The sequence below is a fragment of the Canis lupus genome, chromosome 5 (assembly GCF_011100685.1).
Source record: "Canis lupus familiaris isolate Mischka breed German Shepherd chromosome 5, alternate assembly UU_Cfam_GSD_1.0, whole genome shotgun sequence".
Lineage (NCBI taxonomy): Eukaryota > Metazoa > Chordata > Mammalia > Carnivora > Canidae > Canis > Canis lupus.
The window spans coordinates 13,074,459-13,090,018 of NC_049226.1; the positions used below are offsets into that span (position 1 = coordinate 13,074,459).

At 39.4% G+C, this 15,560-nt stretch overlaps 1 long non-coding RNA gene across 6 annotated transcripts in view; it reads left to right on the plus strand.

Annotated features, from left to right (window-relative positions):
* LOC106558791 overlaps positions 1-15,560 on the plus strand; it is a 29,227-nt gene that overhangs the window by 11,664 nt on the left and 2,003 nt on the right. For 5 of the 6 annotated variants that reach the window (XR_005359145.1, XR_005359144.1, XR_005359148.1 and 2 more), the window contains one exon: positions 6,026-6,162. This is a non-coding gene — a long non-coding RNA (uncharacterized LOC106558791). Of the gene's footprint in view, positions 1-1,526; positions 1,643-6,025; positions 6,163-15,560 lie in introns of those variants that run through there. The other variant, XR_005359149.1, reaches the window with a different exon arrangement.

Here is a 15,560-nt window from a genome sequence, read left to right on the forward strand (position 1 = left end):
TCCCCTTGGCATTTCTTTTAACCCAGGTCTGGTGGTAATGAACTTTAAGCTTTTTAAAATCTGGGAATGTGTTAATTCTTCATTTTTTAAAATACTTTTTTTTAAAGTGGGCTCCACACCCAGAATAGAGCCCAGCATGGGGCTTGAACTCACAACCCTGAAATCCAGGACCTGAGCTGAGATCAAGAGTCGGACACTTAACTGACTGAGCCACCCAGGAACCCCTCTTCCCTCATTTTTGAAGGACACTTTTTCAAATATAGAGTTCATGGTTGACAGGTTTTTTCCTTTCAGCACACTGAATATATATTATCCTACCGCCTTCTGGCCTTCAAGGTTTCTGATGAAAAATTGGTTGATAATCTTATTGTGGATTCCTTATATGTGATGTGTTACTTCTCTCTGCTTTCAAGATTGTCTATTTGTATTTGGCCTTGAACATTTGACTATAATGTATGTTAGTGTGGGCATCTTTGTGTTTCTCTTACTTGGAGTTTGTTGAGATTGCTGGATTTGGAAGTTTGTACCTTTTATCATAGTAGGGGAGTGTTGTCCCAAGGTTTTTCATTGAAAAATCTTTCTGCTCCTTCCTTTCTTCTTTTTCTAGGACTCCTATCATGCATGATAAGCACATCATACTAAAGAATTTCAACTGTCCTAAATTCAAGTTTACTGAGTTTTTTTTCTTCTGTTTACATATCAGCTGTTGAACCCCTGTAGTAATTTTTTTTTTCATTTCAGTTATTATACTTTTCAGGTCTAGAATTTCTGTTCTGTTTGCTTCCTTTTTATATTTTCTATCTCTTTGTTGATACTCTCATTTCATTCATATACTGTTATCCTGATTTCCTGTAGTTCTTTGTCCATTTTTTCCCCTTAGGCCTTTGAGCATATTTAAGACAATTTTGTTGTTGTTTTTGTTTTAGAGAGAGTGAGAACACTTGTGTTGGGGGAGGGGCACAAGGAGAGGGAGAGAGAAAATCCCAAGCAATATCCATGTCCAGCGTGGAGCCCAACTCAGGGATCATTCTCACAACCCTGAAATCTTGACCTGAGCTGAAACCAAGAGTAGGATACTTACCTGACTGAGCCACATAGGTGCCACCAATACAGTTGTTTTAAAGCCTTTTTCATTTATTTTTTTTTTATTTTTTTATTTTTTTAGTAAGTCAGATATCTGGGTTTCCTTGGGGATGGTTTATCAATTTACTTTATTCCTTTGAATGAGCTATATTTTTCTGTTTCTTTGTATGCCTTGTAAATATTTGTTGTTAGAAGTTGGACATTTGATTATTATAATGTGGTAATTCTATAAATGAGGTTCTCACCCTTACCTAGGATTCACTTTCTTTTTTTAATTGTTGAAGGCTATGACTTGTTGAAGATTTGTTTGTTTTGAGGCTTTTTTTCAGTTTTTTTTTTTTTTTTTTTTTTTTTAATTCATGAGAGACAAACAGAGAGAGAGGCAGAGACACAGGCAGAGGGAGAAGCAGGCTCCATGCAGGGAGCCCGACGTGGGACTCGATCCTGGGTCTCCAGGACCAGGCCCTGGGCCGAAGGCAGATGCTCAACCACTGAGCCACCCGGCTGCCCTGTTTTGAGGCTTTTACAAACTATTTTTGGAAGAACTATTCCTTGTCATGTGAGCTCATTTGTCTGTTTTCATGTTCAGCTAATGTTTTGATGGAGATTTCCTTGAAAGCTAGGAACCAATAAACAACAGATAAACAGACACAGAAATACACACATGCACTGAGAGAGAGAAAGAGACAGAGACAGAGAGAGAGACACACACACAGACAGACAGAGAAAATAACCTTGTTTCCCAGTCTTTGAAGACAGGGTCTGTGCTGAGCAGTCCTTTACAGATTAGCTGTACTTGCTCTGAGCCTAGGGATCAGCCTACGGTGAAAACTTAAAGTCCTCTCAAGACTTTTCTGAGAATGGGTTTTTTTCTGGGCATGTGTATGACTTCTAAATTCCTCTGTATATGTGGATTGCTTTTGAATGTCCTAATTTTCCAGAGTTTTACCACATTTTCTTCCCCAAGTTGTTGATACTATATTGTATGTCTCCACCTAGAATCTCTTGCCTGGGGGGGATCTGTGGATTTATAGCCCCCTTATAGCTTTTACTAGCAGGGCCCATCAGTTTCCCCACCTATGGCCCAAACATGTACATAAGGCAGAAATGAGTGAGTCAATCACATCAGAACTGAGTACACCATAATTTTCAAGTAGGGTCTGTTCTCCCTTTGGTTCAACATGGAGAATTGGGTTGCTGGTGTGGAGAACCAAGACTGTCACTACTACATCAGGGAGATGGTGAGACAAGGATGAACAAAAGCACCACAGTGCTTTCCTATAGTTTTAAATATTTTTTTCCCTGATTAGGTATGATTGGTTGCTGTAAACCTTTCATTGTTTTCAAGGCTCCTACGAAGTTTATTCAGATAGTTTTTGTTTGTTTGTTTGTTTGTTTTTATCGTTTGTGGGGAAACAAAATCTTGGAGCTTCCTAGTCTTCTGTTTTCCTGATATAACTCAAAATGTTTGCTTTTTCTCTCTCCTAGTATCTACAGCCTTATTTCTGGAACCATTTCTTTTGTGTGACAAACACCCTTTAGTATTTCTTATAGCAATGGACCAGAGGTTGTTAATTCTCTCACTTCTGTCTTAAGTAAAGGTTTTTATTTAACCTTTGTATTCCAAAAATATATTTTTGTTAGTTTAGACTTCTATATTGGCAGATATTTTCTTTAAAAAAATTTTAAATTTAAATTCAATTTAGTTAACATATAGTATATTATTAGTTTCAGAAGGAGAATTTAGTGATTCATCAGTTGCATGTAACACCCAGTGCTGATTGTATCACATGCCCTCCTTAATGCCCATTACCCAGTTACTCTATCTCTCCAGCCACCTACCCTCCAGCAACCTCAGTTTGTTTCCAATAGTTAAGAGTCTCTTATGGCTTACCTCCCTCTCTGTTTTTATCTGATTTTTTCTTCCTTCCCACTATGTTCATGTTTTGTTTCTTAAATTCCACACATGAGTGAACTCATATGGTATTTGTCTTTCTCTGACTTACTTTGCTTAGCATAATATGCTCTAGTTCCATTAAGTTATTGCAGATGGCAAGGTTTCATTCTTTTTGATGGCTGAGTAATATTCCATTTATATAGATACCACATCTTCTTTATCCATTCATCTGTCAGTAGCATCTGGGCTCTTTCCATATTTTGGCTATTGTGGATACTGCGGCTATAAACATTGGGGGTACATGTACCCCTTCTGATCACTATGTTTATATCCTTTGGATAAATACTTGGTAGTGTAATTGCTGGGTCATTAGGGTAGTTCTATTTTTAACTCTTTGAGGAACCTCCCTTTTGTTTTTCACAGTGGCTGCACCAGTTTAGATTGGCAGATATTTTTAATCAGCACTTTGAAAATATCATTCCATTATCCCCTACCATCCATTGTTTCTTTTGGAAGGTCATCAGTTTTGAAAAATTTTTACCAACTATATGACAGTTTGTTCTTTCCATCTGAGACATTGATTACACGTATGTTATACTTTCCTGATCTATCTTCTGTGTCTTCGGAATTTTTCATTTATTTCTCTCTCTCTACAACCTGGTATAGATATTTTCTTCTAACCTATTTTCCAGTTCATTAATTCTCTTTTCAGGTGTCTATAATCTGCAATACAATCCATCCATTGAGTTCTTTTAATTTTTGAGTTTTATAATTTATAAGTTCTCTGCCCAAATTCTCAATCTTTTATCTTTTTTTGAATATTTCATCATATTTATTTTAATGTCTGTGCCTAATAGCTTATTATTTGAAGGACTTATAAATCTTACATTGCTTCTCTTGGCTTTCTTTCATGTTTTCTTATCTCTTCATATGCCTGATTAATTTTAATTACAAGACATGAATTGTATATTAAACATTATAGCAATAATTTAAGGCCCAAGGACATGGCTGTATTTCTCCAGAAAGAATTTAGATTAGCCTTGGGCAAGAAACTAGGGCACCAGTAATCTCTGAGCACTCTAATCCAATTTCAGACATTATTTGAATCTAGGCTTCAAAATCTTTGTGAGCTAGTCTTATTCCAGTTCATCCTTCCTTCCAAGAAGTAGTTCTTTGGAGACCTAACCAAAACATGGTGTATTATTAAGGCCTTCCTTGTCAGGTCTTGGACAAATTGTTGTCTTCAGTTTTGTATTCCTAATCTCATGAGGTTTTGAAAAACACTGCTCAGTTTATAAGCCTCTCAGTTGTCTATTCCTGAATTAGCAGACACCAGCAGGGGAAAACAGCCACAGTGCCTCTCTGGGTTCTATCTTCCCTTGGTTCTTGACCTCTTTCCTTACCTTACTAGTTATCTGATGCCTACGAATTAAAAAAAATTTTTTTGTCCAGTTGTTCTAGTTATCTTCAAAGGGAGACTAGAAGTGGAAGTTGCCAATTCATTTCTACCATGACATCTTTTTTTTTTTAATGTTTATTTATTTATGATAGTCACACAGAGAGAGAGAGAGAGTGAGAGAGAGAGAGGCAGAGACACAGGCAGAGGGAGAAGCAGGCTCCATGCATCGGGAGCCCGACGTGGGACTCGATCCCGGGTCTCCAGGATCGCGCCCTGGGCCAAAGGCAGTCGCCAAACCGCTGCGCCACCCAGGGATCCCTACCATGACATCTTTTTGCCATTTTTACTAATCCCTGACATAATTCAAGAAATACAGTGAGAATGGGTATGGGAACTTGAGAAAATTTTAGTGAGCATTTTGGGTTTAATAATAATAGTAGCTAAACATGCATTGAGTCCTTGCTCGAGCCAGATATTGTTCCCTGCTTTTCATGCACTTACTCCTTTAGCTTCTAAAGATAAATTTTATGCAAAGCCAAGGTATTTTCTTCAGTAAAGAGTAATCACGAAAGTGAGAATCTCTCTAAAAATGGCATACTTCTTGAGCTATAGTTTGTTGATAGCATTCACTGACTAGCACAAGACTTGGTCATGGTAGTTAGGCAACTAAATTTGTGAAATAAACAAATTAATAAAGAATGTTGGAATGTAATTGAACTAGTAATTGTATTATTGAGTTACACTTTAAAGAATCATTTGTAGGCACAATTGAAGCTGCATAGAAGCATCTAATCAAATGTGTTCTTAGGCATGATTTAAATCCTGGCTCACAATAATGCAGCTGTTTGTTCTCCACTCTCTGTAACCATTTAGCTCAGCGAAGTTGTGTCACAGTAAGCATTGCTTCCAAGCCAGGAACATGTCATATATAAACCTGCTTGTAATTAAGATTAAATATTGCTCATAGGTATCCATCTGTCTTGGAAGGTTTAGCTGTTCACCTACCTCAGGAGTTTCCACTGAGCAATGTGAATATGTCATTTTAAAAAATTGTACCAATTTTGAAATAACACTGAGTACAATTAAAAATATCATACACAATGTTAGTCCAAAAGATTCAGCCAACCATTGAGGAACTGGGAAGATAATCCTCTTCAATATGAAGTTCTGTTATATGTTATTTCATTATGCTTTTGTTAGAATTTTGTAGCTATTTTTCTCTAAAAATCTTCAAGGTACTCCTATATGATTCTTCTAAAGTTGGCTTTTCTCATGTAAAGTTATAAATGAGGGAAGTAAGGTAGCCTATAGAAAGGGGAAAGGAAATGAGAAAAAGAAAGGTTTGGGAGAGACTTTGGAAGAACAATGAGTACTATTCCATACTTTATGTGAAGAAGCTGTATAGCAATAAACATCACCTCAGTGGTAGCAGACTAGTTTTTCATAAAATTAAAGATCTCTCTTTAGTTAATGACCTCATTTACTGACTCTGTGATAATCTTAAAGTATGTCACAAATTCTTTGACACTTCTTCCACTGAGTGGTGGAAACTGTGTCCTCTCTCCCTGAACCTGGGTTGGGCCTTTGGACTGCCTTAATCAGTGGAGTAAAATGCCATGTACTATGCTTTTGTTCTCTTGGAACAGCTGTGCTTAGAACTCAGCCACCACGTTGTGAGGAAACCAATGTAGCCACATGGACAGGTCATGGAAGGCATTCCAACAATCCTCGCCAAAAACCATGCTAAGGTCTCAGCCAACAGCTAACATCAACAACCAGACATGTGAGTAAGTGAGCCTCGAGCCTTCATATATTTCCAGTCCTCAACATTGAATATTCTTAGTGGAGGCCCCAGGCATTATGGAGCAGAGACAAGCCATCTCACTGTGTTCTTTCTGAATTCCTGACCCAGCAAGTTTATGATTCATTTATAAAATGATTGTTTTATGCCATTAAGTTTGGGGAAGTTGGTTGTACAGCAAATAGATAACCAGAAAACTCATTCATAATTGAGGACTAGAATCTGGGTATAACCCATTTTTCCTGGCTTAGTTTTCATTGTTCTTCCTATTCCTGTCTGTGCCCTACTTCTGTATTATTCTCTCCCCACTCTGCCCCTGATCAGTCTGCTTTCCCTTACAAGGGCATCTCATGCACTTTCACCTTCCCCATGTTTTTGCTGGTGCTATTTCCTCTTCTTGGGCTGTAGTGTCACTAAGATCTGGTCTGAGTGCCATTTGGGCCTCTCAGTAGCAGAGTGATCAATCTCTCTAACCTTTATCAGAAAAATAGAAGTCAAAATAGAACCTATTTATAGATTAAATGGCTAAAATATATAAAGTGCGGGCAGCCCCGGTGGCTCGGCCATTTAGCGCTGCCTTTGGCCCAGGGTGGGATCCTGGAGACCCAGGATCGAGTCCCATGTTGGACTCCCTGCCTGGAGCCTGCTTCTCCCTCTGCCTGTGTCTCTGCCTCCTTCTCTCTCTCTCTCTCTCTCTCTGTCTCTCATGAATAAATAAATAAAATCTTTAAAAAAAATAAATAAAATATTAAAGTGCTTAGTGTCTGACACACACATAGTAAACACTCAATAAGTGTTAGCTATTATTATAAGTTCTTTCTATTCTTGAAAGTGAGTTTCTATTGAATAGTTAAGCCTTAAATGAAACCTTTGTCTTTTAAGTCTGAGCTCATATGTCAATTCCTCTGTGAAGACATCCCCATTTACCAGAAAAAAATTAAATTGCTCCTTCCATTATGCTTCCAAGTACTTTCCACATTCTTCTATTATAGATTTGACAAGTAACTTATTATATATGTGACCCCTCCCTCCCTTAGGGACCACATTCCTCAAGGGAAAGGTTTAAGGCAAAGACCTCACAAGAAATAAAGAATGTCCTTGTCCCTTGTATGAGTATATATGTGTGTGTGTGTGTGTGTATTTGATATATATGTACATCAAATACCATAATAAGGAAAAGAAAGTGAAAAATTGGTTAGATGACTATAGCAGGACAAGACTCAAGAATTTATAGAATCTGAGTCCCTGTCCAAATACTCTTTCCACTCACAAGACTTAAATTTTCCAACTTTGTTGAGGATATATAAACAAGTTATGGGAGCCATGTCAGGGGAGATGTACATTCTTCATCAGTTCATAATTGTCCACTGTGTACCAGCTGCTATAGTGGGTAGTGGGTGCTATAGAGTTTAGGCTCCATGGTCTATACCCACCCCCTTGCAAATATTCCCAAGTGTGGTTCCCGAGGGTGAACCTAACTATGCTAGAACCAGAGGAGCTGAGTGTTGCTAGAGAAAATTACACAACTGAGCTGACTGGATGCACTATATCCCTGCCTTCCTTCCTGCTAGGGAGATGACCTCACTTTAGACCATTAGTAAAAATAAATACTATCAATAGGAACTTATTTATCTATCTACACCTCCCCCCCAAAGACTTGCACTTGTCCCTGTTTCTTCTGCTGCTCAAATGGAGGCTGTATCCCTCCACCTATCAAAGGCCAGGTCCTCCCTTTGTGTTCTGGATTTCTTTATTTTCATCCACCCAAAGTCTTCTACCTTCTGGTTTTCCCCTTCTTTTCATGATTTGATAATGTCTTCCTCTCTATTGGATCATTCTCATAAACATGCTCTAGTATTTCCCATCTTCTTTACTTCACATTCTATACCCCTTCTCTGACTGCTTTATATTTCTGCTCCCCTCCCAGGAAAGTTTGTTTTATTTTATTTTATTTTTTTAAAGATTTTATTTATTCATGAGAGACACCCAGAGAGAGGCAGAGACACAGGCAGAGGAAGAAGCAAGCTCCATGCAGGGAGGCCAATGTAGGACTGGATCCCGGGACTCCAGGATCATGCCCTGGGCCGAAGGCAGGTGCTAAACCACTGAGCCACCCAGGGATCCCCTCCCTGGAAAGTTTCTTCGAAATAGTTGCTACACTCGTTGTCCCTTTTTTTTTCTCTCACCATTTCCTCTTGGGTTGACTCCAATGTGGATTCTCTTTCCAGTACTCTCCACTGACTATTCTTGTGAGGGTGACCAATGGATACTTCTGTTTTCATTTTAAACTCACAGTAGCATTTGGTTCACTCAAGCTCTCCCTTCTGTCTAGCCTCTGGGACATTACTTGTTCCTGATTTTCTTGTCACATTGGCTGCTCCTTCTTAGTCTCCTTGACTAGTCTATCCTCCTCTGCCCTACCTCCAAATAATAAGAGTTCCCAAAGGTTCCTAGGGCCTCTTCTTTCCTTGTCCTTTCTCATTTGTCCCTAGATCATGTCTATTGCCAGAGATTTAAAGAACATCTTCACCGATGAATTCTAAATCACCAGCCCAGACATCTCTCAACCCCCAGGCTTGTATTTCCAAATGCCTTTCTAATATTTCCATGTCAATAGTCCTTAGCCATCTCAAATTTAACATGGGTCAAAGGAATCTCAGACCCCTCCCTGTTTCCTCTCCCAATCTAATCTTTCACATCTTAGTAAACAGTACCACTTTCCACACCAGCTGCCAAAACTAGTAATATGGAATTCATTCTTGACTCTACCAAACGCTGTCTACCTCCAAAATATACTTATTACTACTCCACAGATGTCTGACTCAGGCACTTTATAAATATTCGTTTAATGAACAAATGAATAGGAAAAAGGTTTATGTTTGCCATCCAGAGAAACATGCAATAGGTTCCTGTGAGTCTTATGGGATGAGAAGTTGGTGTTCCTATTGTCAACAGGATAAGAAGACACTGGAATTAAAGCACACTGAAAAGAGGTGGGGAAAATATTTCCCCAGCTTCTGGGATAGGAAGGAAATTTGCCTGGGGAAGGTAAGAGTCAAGGTGGCTAGATCATTCTAAGTCACAACGTTGTGGTGTGCAGAAAGGAATACTCATAGAACATACAGGAGACTCTTTGAGGCCTTGGGAACTTTCCTCAACTTTCCTCATGGAAGAGTCTATAAACTCAGAGAGTGAAGCAACCCTTTGGGAAGCCTCTTTAAAGGGCTGTAGTATCTTAAGAAGAGGGGCACTCTAAAGTAGGTAGCAAGGAGGGCAACAGCAGTGTTGGTGTCAGTAGTAAAGCAGCAGGTGAATTTTAGATAGCTACTTTAGAAGCTACTGAGCATTTCTGCCAGTGAAAAGAGGTCTGGTGAAAGTGAGTTTCCAAGTGCTCATATTCTGAAGTTGCTATAGGTGCTCTTACACACACACACACACACACACACATACACCTTTTGTCAAAAATATATGGGAAAAGCAGCATCTTATCTTTTGGAGAGTCACTGCACATATTTGCATTATAAATACTCCAAGATGTCCTGCAGTAGAGAAAATGGTTTAACTTTATTTCATGCAGCATATTCCAAACATGTTTGGTCTCAGAGCCTTTTGTCATAGAATACCTTATAACATGTCACTGCACCCTACTATTCCACAGAACACAGCGGACTGATTGCAGGAAGGCCATGTTTCCTTAACTCTGGACTCAGACTTGATGAGGGATCTGCAAATCCCCGTGTGCACCAATCCCTGAATAAATAACAGTGCCTAAATACATATAGCCACTTAAAAAATGTATGTCAGTATCTGTAATTTTAAAAATACTAATTCTTAATCACTCAACACTATGATCCTATTATGTGGGAACATGAAGAATCATTTTTCACTAAAAAGACATCTTATAAATAAAAATTTGTGGATCAAGCATCCTTAAAATGACTTTGGTCCTATAAATACTAATGACTGACATATTTTGGTGCTTAATATGTTCTGGTACTATACTAATTTATTTATGGAGACTATCTCATTTAATCCTTACAGCAATGCTATGAAGCAGGTACTATTATTACCATCCTTATTGTACAGTTGAGAAAAATGAGGTTTAGTGAAATTAACTGCAACAATTTGTTGAAAGCCACACAATATAAAATGGTAGAATTGGGATTTGAACCCAGAAGCCTGACTCCAGAGCCTACAGGTCAATCATTAGGCTGTGTGGCCCCCATCCAGGCAACCTGTTCTGAAGGGAATGAAGCACAAGCCATTGTTTGAGCATTTTCAGAAAAGAATGGAGATTTCTATGTCCTGTTTTATGGCAGTTAATTCTGCTTCTACATGTTCCTGAGGAACTTCTCTGAGGACCTCTCCTCCACAAGACCAAGCTCTCTCCTTTTCTCCATTAATTCCACAATTAAAAGAGAAACCATGCAGTCCAGTGTTTTAGGGAGATGAAGGGAAAAGAAGGGATCTTTCCTCACATGTTTCCCTCATGACATCACATCCATTTCCACAGCACCTCACCAGGATTTGCTCAAAAAGATTTGGAAAAAAAAAAAAAAAAAGAATTACAGACAGTTATGAAGCAAATTAGTCTGGGGTGAAGGAAGTGTCTCTGTGCCTTTCCTAAAAGAGGGGAGTATGCATGGCTCAGAACGGAGGCCCATTACCTCACTTTGGATCATCATGCTGAATTGGGTGTCCTCTTCTCAGTCAGGGATAAGGCATGTGATTTGAATGTCTTAAGATATGCCTTTGAACCTATGGCAAATATATATATTTTTGTTTGTTTGTTTTTCCAAGCAGAAACACCAGAGAGCAAAAGTCAGAAAGTGTAATGGTGGCCCTTCATGCATAACAATGACAATGATTGTGGAAGCAGGAGTCCTTGACTCTCTGCCCCATAAATTATCTGCTGAGTGCTGCTGGTTAACATCTCAGATTGGCACTGCGCTACTCTTTCTTTCAGCACATGGAATAGATTGCTGCTTACACATAAACAATGGCAACCCATCCCAGAGAGCGTCCCACCAGGAAAATGGAACATAAAATTGCTTTCCTGAACTGTTTTTCTTTTAGCAAGTTATTTTCCAGAGTTTTCCCAGCATGTCTCAAGCAGCACTTCAATACCTCATCTCCTGAGGTACGACACCATATTATAAATGATGTACTGGGAAAACACTTAGGACCTAGGTGGGAGTTAACAATTTAACTGTCTTTTTAAAGAGCTGCATTTTAATGTGTGCATAGGAAGGCCTCTGGGAGAAGCTAAACCAGATGAGTCTATTGTATACTAATCTATCCTTACACCACCCAGAATGACAACACTACATAATTTCTGTCGTAGATTAGTATGGAGCACTCTATGGTATATATGTATGTCCTATATGTCTCTTCCCAGCTAAAATCAGGGTGAAAGAAGAAGAGAAAAGGGAAGCAGGAGCAAAGATAACTCCAAGGTGAGGTCTAGAACATGAACACAGTGACAACAGTTTGTAGACCTCACGCTGAGCTTCCCAGATATGTGTTCAAAGGAAAGGAACCTCATCTCTTCACAGTACCCAGAGGATCAAACCAATTGCTCGAGGGATTTTTTTTTTAGCTGTTTTTGGCACTGAAGTCAGGTGGCGGCCTTTCCCTAGAGGCCTGGTGAAATGGACACAATATGATGCAGCGAACATCATACCCAAACACAGTCTTTACAGTAGAGTCAGTGAGGCTCATTGGGCTCCCCATAAAGCCCCTCCAGCTCAGCTAGAAGCATCTCACCAAAGGGTAACTCTGTGAGAATAATTCTGCAGGGGCCCAGTCTAGTCTACATAATCAGCTGATCAATAATGTGCAAACAATAAAGTCAAAATGAATCCAGAAAGCACTATATTAATAAAATGGACTGATTGGCTATCATCTGAGTGCAGGAAGTTACATCTTGCTAGTAAATGCTTTACTGACTTAAATTATGATCACTTTGGAAGTTTCCTATGCCTTTCCCATCAGCAGCATAAATATTAGAAGAAGGGTATAGTTGATAGCAGTGAGTAGTAGCAGCCTGAAGGATAATAATTATCGTCACAAACTCTATACCATTTATTGAGCTCTTCTTATTTCCTAAGCCCTGTACACATGCACTTTTACATGCATTATCTCTGCAATCCTCCCAGTAACACTGTGAGAGGTTCTATTTTACAAAATAAGACATCAGAGGATACAGACATACCTCCTCTTACTGACCTTCATCGTGCTTTGCAGATGTTTGCAAATTGAAGGTTTGTAGCAACCCTGTCTTGAGTGAGACTATCATGGCCTTTGTCCAATAGCATCTGCTCACTTCGTATCTCTGTGTCACATTTTGATTATTCTTAGCAATATTTTTAGCTTTCGTCTTCATTATATTTTTTTACAATGATCTGTGATCAGTGATCTTTGATGTTACTATTGTAATTGTCTTGGGGTGCTCACATAAGATGGCAAACTTAATTGATAAATATTGTGCATGTTCTCACTGCTCCGCCAACCAGCTGTTCCTCCATGTCTCTCTCTCCTTCTCCTCAGGCCTCCCTATCCCCTGAGACACAATATTGAAATTAGACCAATTAATGACCCTACAATGGGCTCTTAAGTGTTCAAGTAAAAGGAGAATTCACACGTTTCCTACTGTAAATCAAAAGCTAGAAGGATCCCTGGGTGGCTCAGCGGTTTAGTGCCTGCCTTCCGCCCAGGGCATGATCCTGGAGTCCTGGGATCAAGTCCCACATCGGGCTCCCTGCATGGAGCCTGCTTCTCCCTCTGCCTGTGTCTCTGCCACCCCCCTCTGTCTCTCATGAATAAATAAATAAAATCTTAAAAAAAAAAGCTAGAAGTGATTAAACTTAGTGAAGAAGGCATGTTGAAAGTGGAGTTCAGCAGAAAAACTAGGCCTCTTGAGCCAGTTAGCCAAGTTGTGAGTGCAAAGGAAAAGTCCCTGAAGAAAATTGAAAGTGCTATTCCAGTGAACACATGAATGATAAGTGAAACAACCGAATAGCTGATATGGAGGAAATGGTGGTCTGGATAGAGGATCAAATCTCAAGCTAAAACCTAATCCAGAGCAAGGCCCAGACTCTCTTCAATTTTTTGAAGGCTGAGAGAGGTGGGGAAGCTGCAGAAGAAAAGTGTGAAGCTAGCTGAGGTGGGTCCATGAGGCTTGAGGAAAGTTGTCTCCATAACCTAAAAGTGCAAGTTGAAGCAGCAGGTGCTGATGTAGAAGCTGCAGCAAGTTATCCAGAAGATCTAGCTAAGGTAGTCAGTGAAGGTGGCTACGCTAAAACAGATAGTTCAGCATGCCATCTAGGGCTAGCTAGAAGGAAATCAGTGCCTGGCTTCATAGTTCAGTTTGACTCTCTTGTTAGGGGGTCATGCAGCTGGTGACTTTAACTTGAAGCCAATACTCATTTACCCCTCAAAATCCTGGGGCCCTTAAGAATTATGCTAAATCGACTCTTCCGTAAGCTCTGTAAATGGAGCAACAAAGCCACGATGACAGCACAGCTGTTTATAACATGGTTTACTGAATATTTTAAGCCCACTGTTGAGACCTACTGCTCAGAAAAAAAGATTTCTTTCAAAATATTACTGTTCATGCATGCACCTGGTCAACCAAGAGCTCTGCCAGAAATGTACGAGGTTAATGTTGTTTTCATGCTTGCTAACACGGCATCCATTCTGCAGCTCCTGGATCAAGGAGTCATTTGGACTTTCAAGTCATATTATTCAAGAAATACATTTCATAAGGCTATTGCTGCCATAGATAATGATTCTCTGTCGAGCGAGGCAAAGTTAATTGAAAACCTCTAGAAGGATTCATGAGAAGAGGTCAAAATACCAACATTAACAGGAGTTGGAAGAATTTGATTGCAACCCTCTGGTATGACTTTGAGACGTCCAAGACTTCAGTGGAAGAAGTACCTGCAGATGTGGTGGAAACAGCAAGAGAACTAGAGTCAGAAGTCACGCCTGAAGATGGGACTGTATTGTTGCCATCTCATGATAAAACTTGAACGGATGAGGGGTTGCTTCTTCTAGATGAGCAAAGAAAGTGGTTTCATGAGGTGGAATCTATTCTTGGGGAACAGGCTGTGAAGACTGTTGAAATGACAACAAAGAATTTAAAATATTACATTAATTTAGTTGATGAAGCAATGGCAGGTTTGAGAGGATTGACTCGTTTTGAAAGACCATCTACTGTGGGTAAAATGCTATCAAATAGCGTCTCATGCTACAAAGAAATTATTCATGAAAGGAAGAGTCACCTGATGTAGCAAACCTCATTGTTGTTTTATTTTAAAAACTTGCCACAGCCACCCCAGCCTTCAGTAACCTCCACCCCGAGGAGTTGGCAGCCATCCACACTGAGGCAGGACCCTTCACCAGCAAAAAGATGATGACTCTCTGAAAGCTCAGATGATGGTTAGCACTTTTTAGCAATAAAGTATTCTTAAATTAAGGTACGTACTTTTTTTTTTTTTTAGATATAATGCTATTGCACAGTTGAGAGACTGTAGTAAAGTGTAAATACAACTTTTACATGCACCGAGAAACCGAAACATTCATTTGATGTGCTTTATTGTGGTGGTCTGGAGTTTGCACAATATTTGCAAGGTTTGCCCATATAACCATGAAATGAATTGCCCAGAGCTCATAAGTAGTGGAGTAGATTGCGGCTCCAGTTCAGACTTTCCACCGTACCATGCCACCTCTATATTTCCACCATTTAATTAGGGAGTTCCTTTCTCCCCTGGTTTCTTACAATCCCTATTTTGTATGATTTTCTTCCCAGTGGCACATAGGACTAAACATCGTTTGAAAAAAGAAATCACTCTGTTGATCTTTTGAGTAGAGTTAATACTCTAGTAGAGAGGGAGAAAGCACTTCTCAATTCTTTTGCTCTGTTGGTAGCAACAGTGCAGTCTGAGTTCTTGAATAGTCTAGTCCAGATTTCTGTTGACTAACACATTCTCATTAAAAACCACTTATCTGAATTCCTTTACTGAGGTTACTGCCCCTTTTGTGCATTTGTGATAGGGAGTTGCTTTGGGGATTTGTTTTCCTGCTTGCACCTGTTTCATATCTTCAGCACACAGCCAGTCCATGCCAGCACTGTACAGCAACCTTCCACATATTATAGATGCACTCAAAACCACGAGTGGTTTCCTTAAGGAAAAGCTTCTTTGCTGACGTGAGACCGATAGTTCAACCTCTCAAAATATCTAGCTGTGGCCATGTCCATATAATTAATACTGCTTTGAAAGAATAGTTGAGCAAACATCTTTCCTGGTCTGTGATTAAACTTGAGAGACTGTATAGTTCACTTGGGAGGCAGGAGTTCCACTCCATATTATATTGTA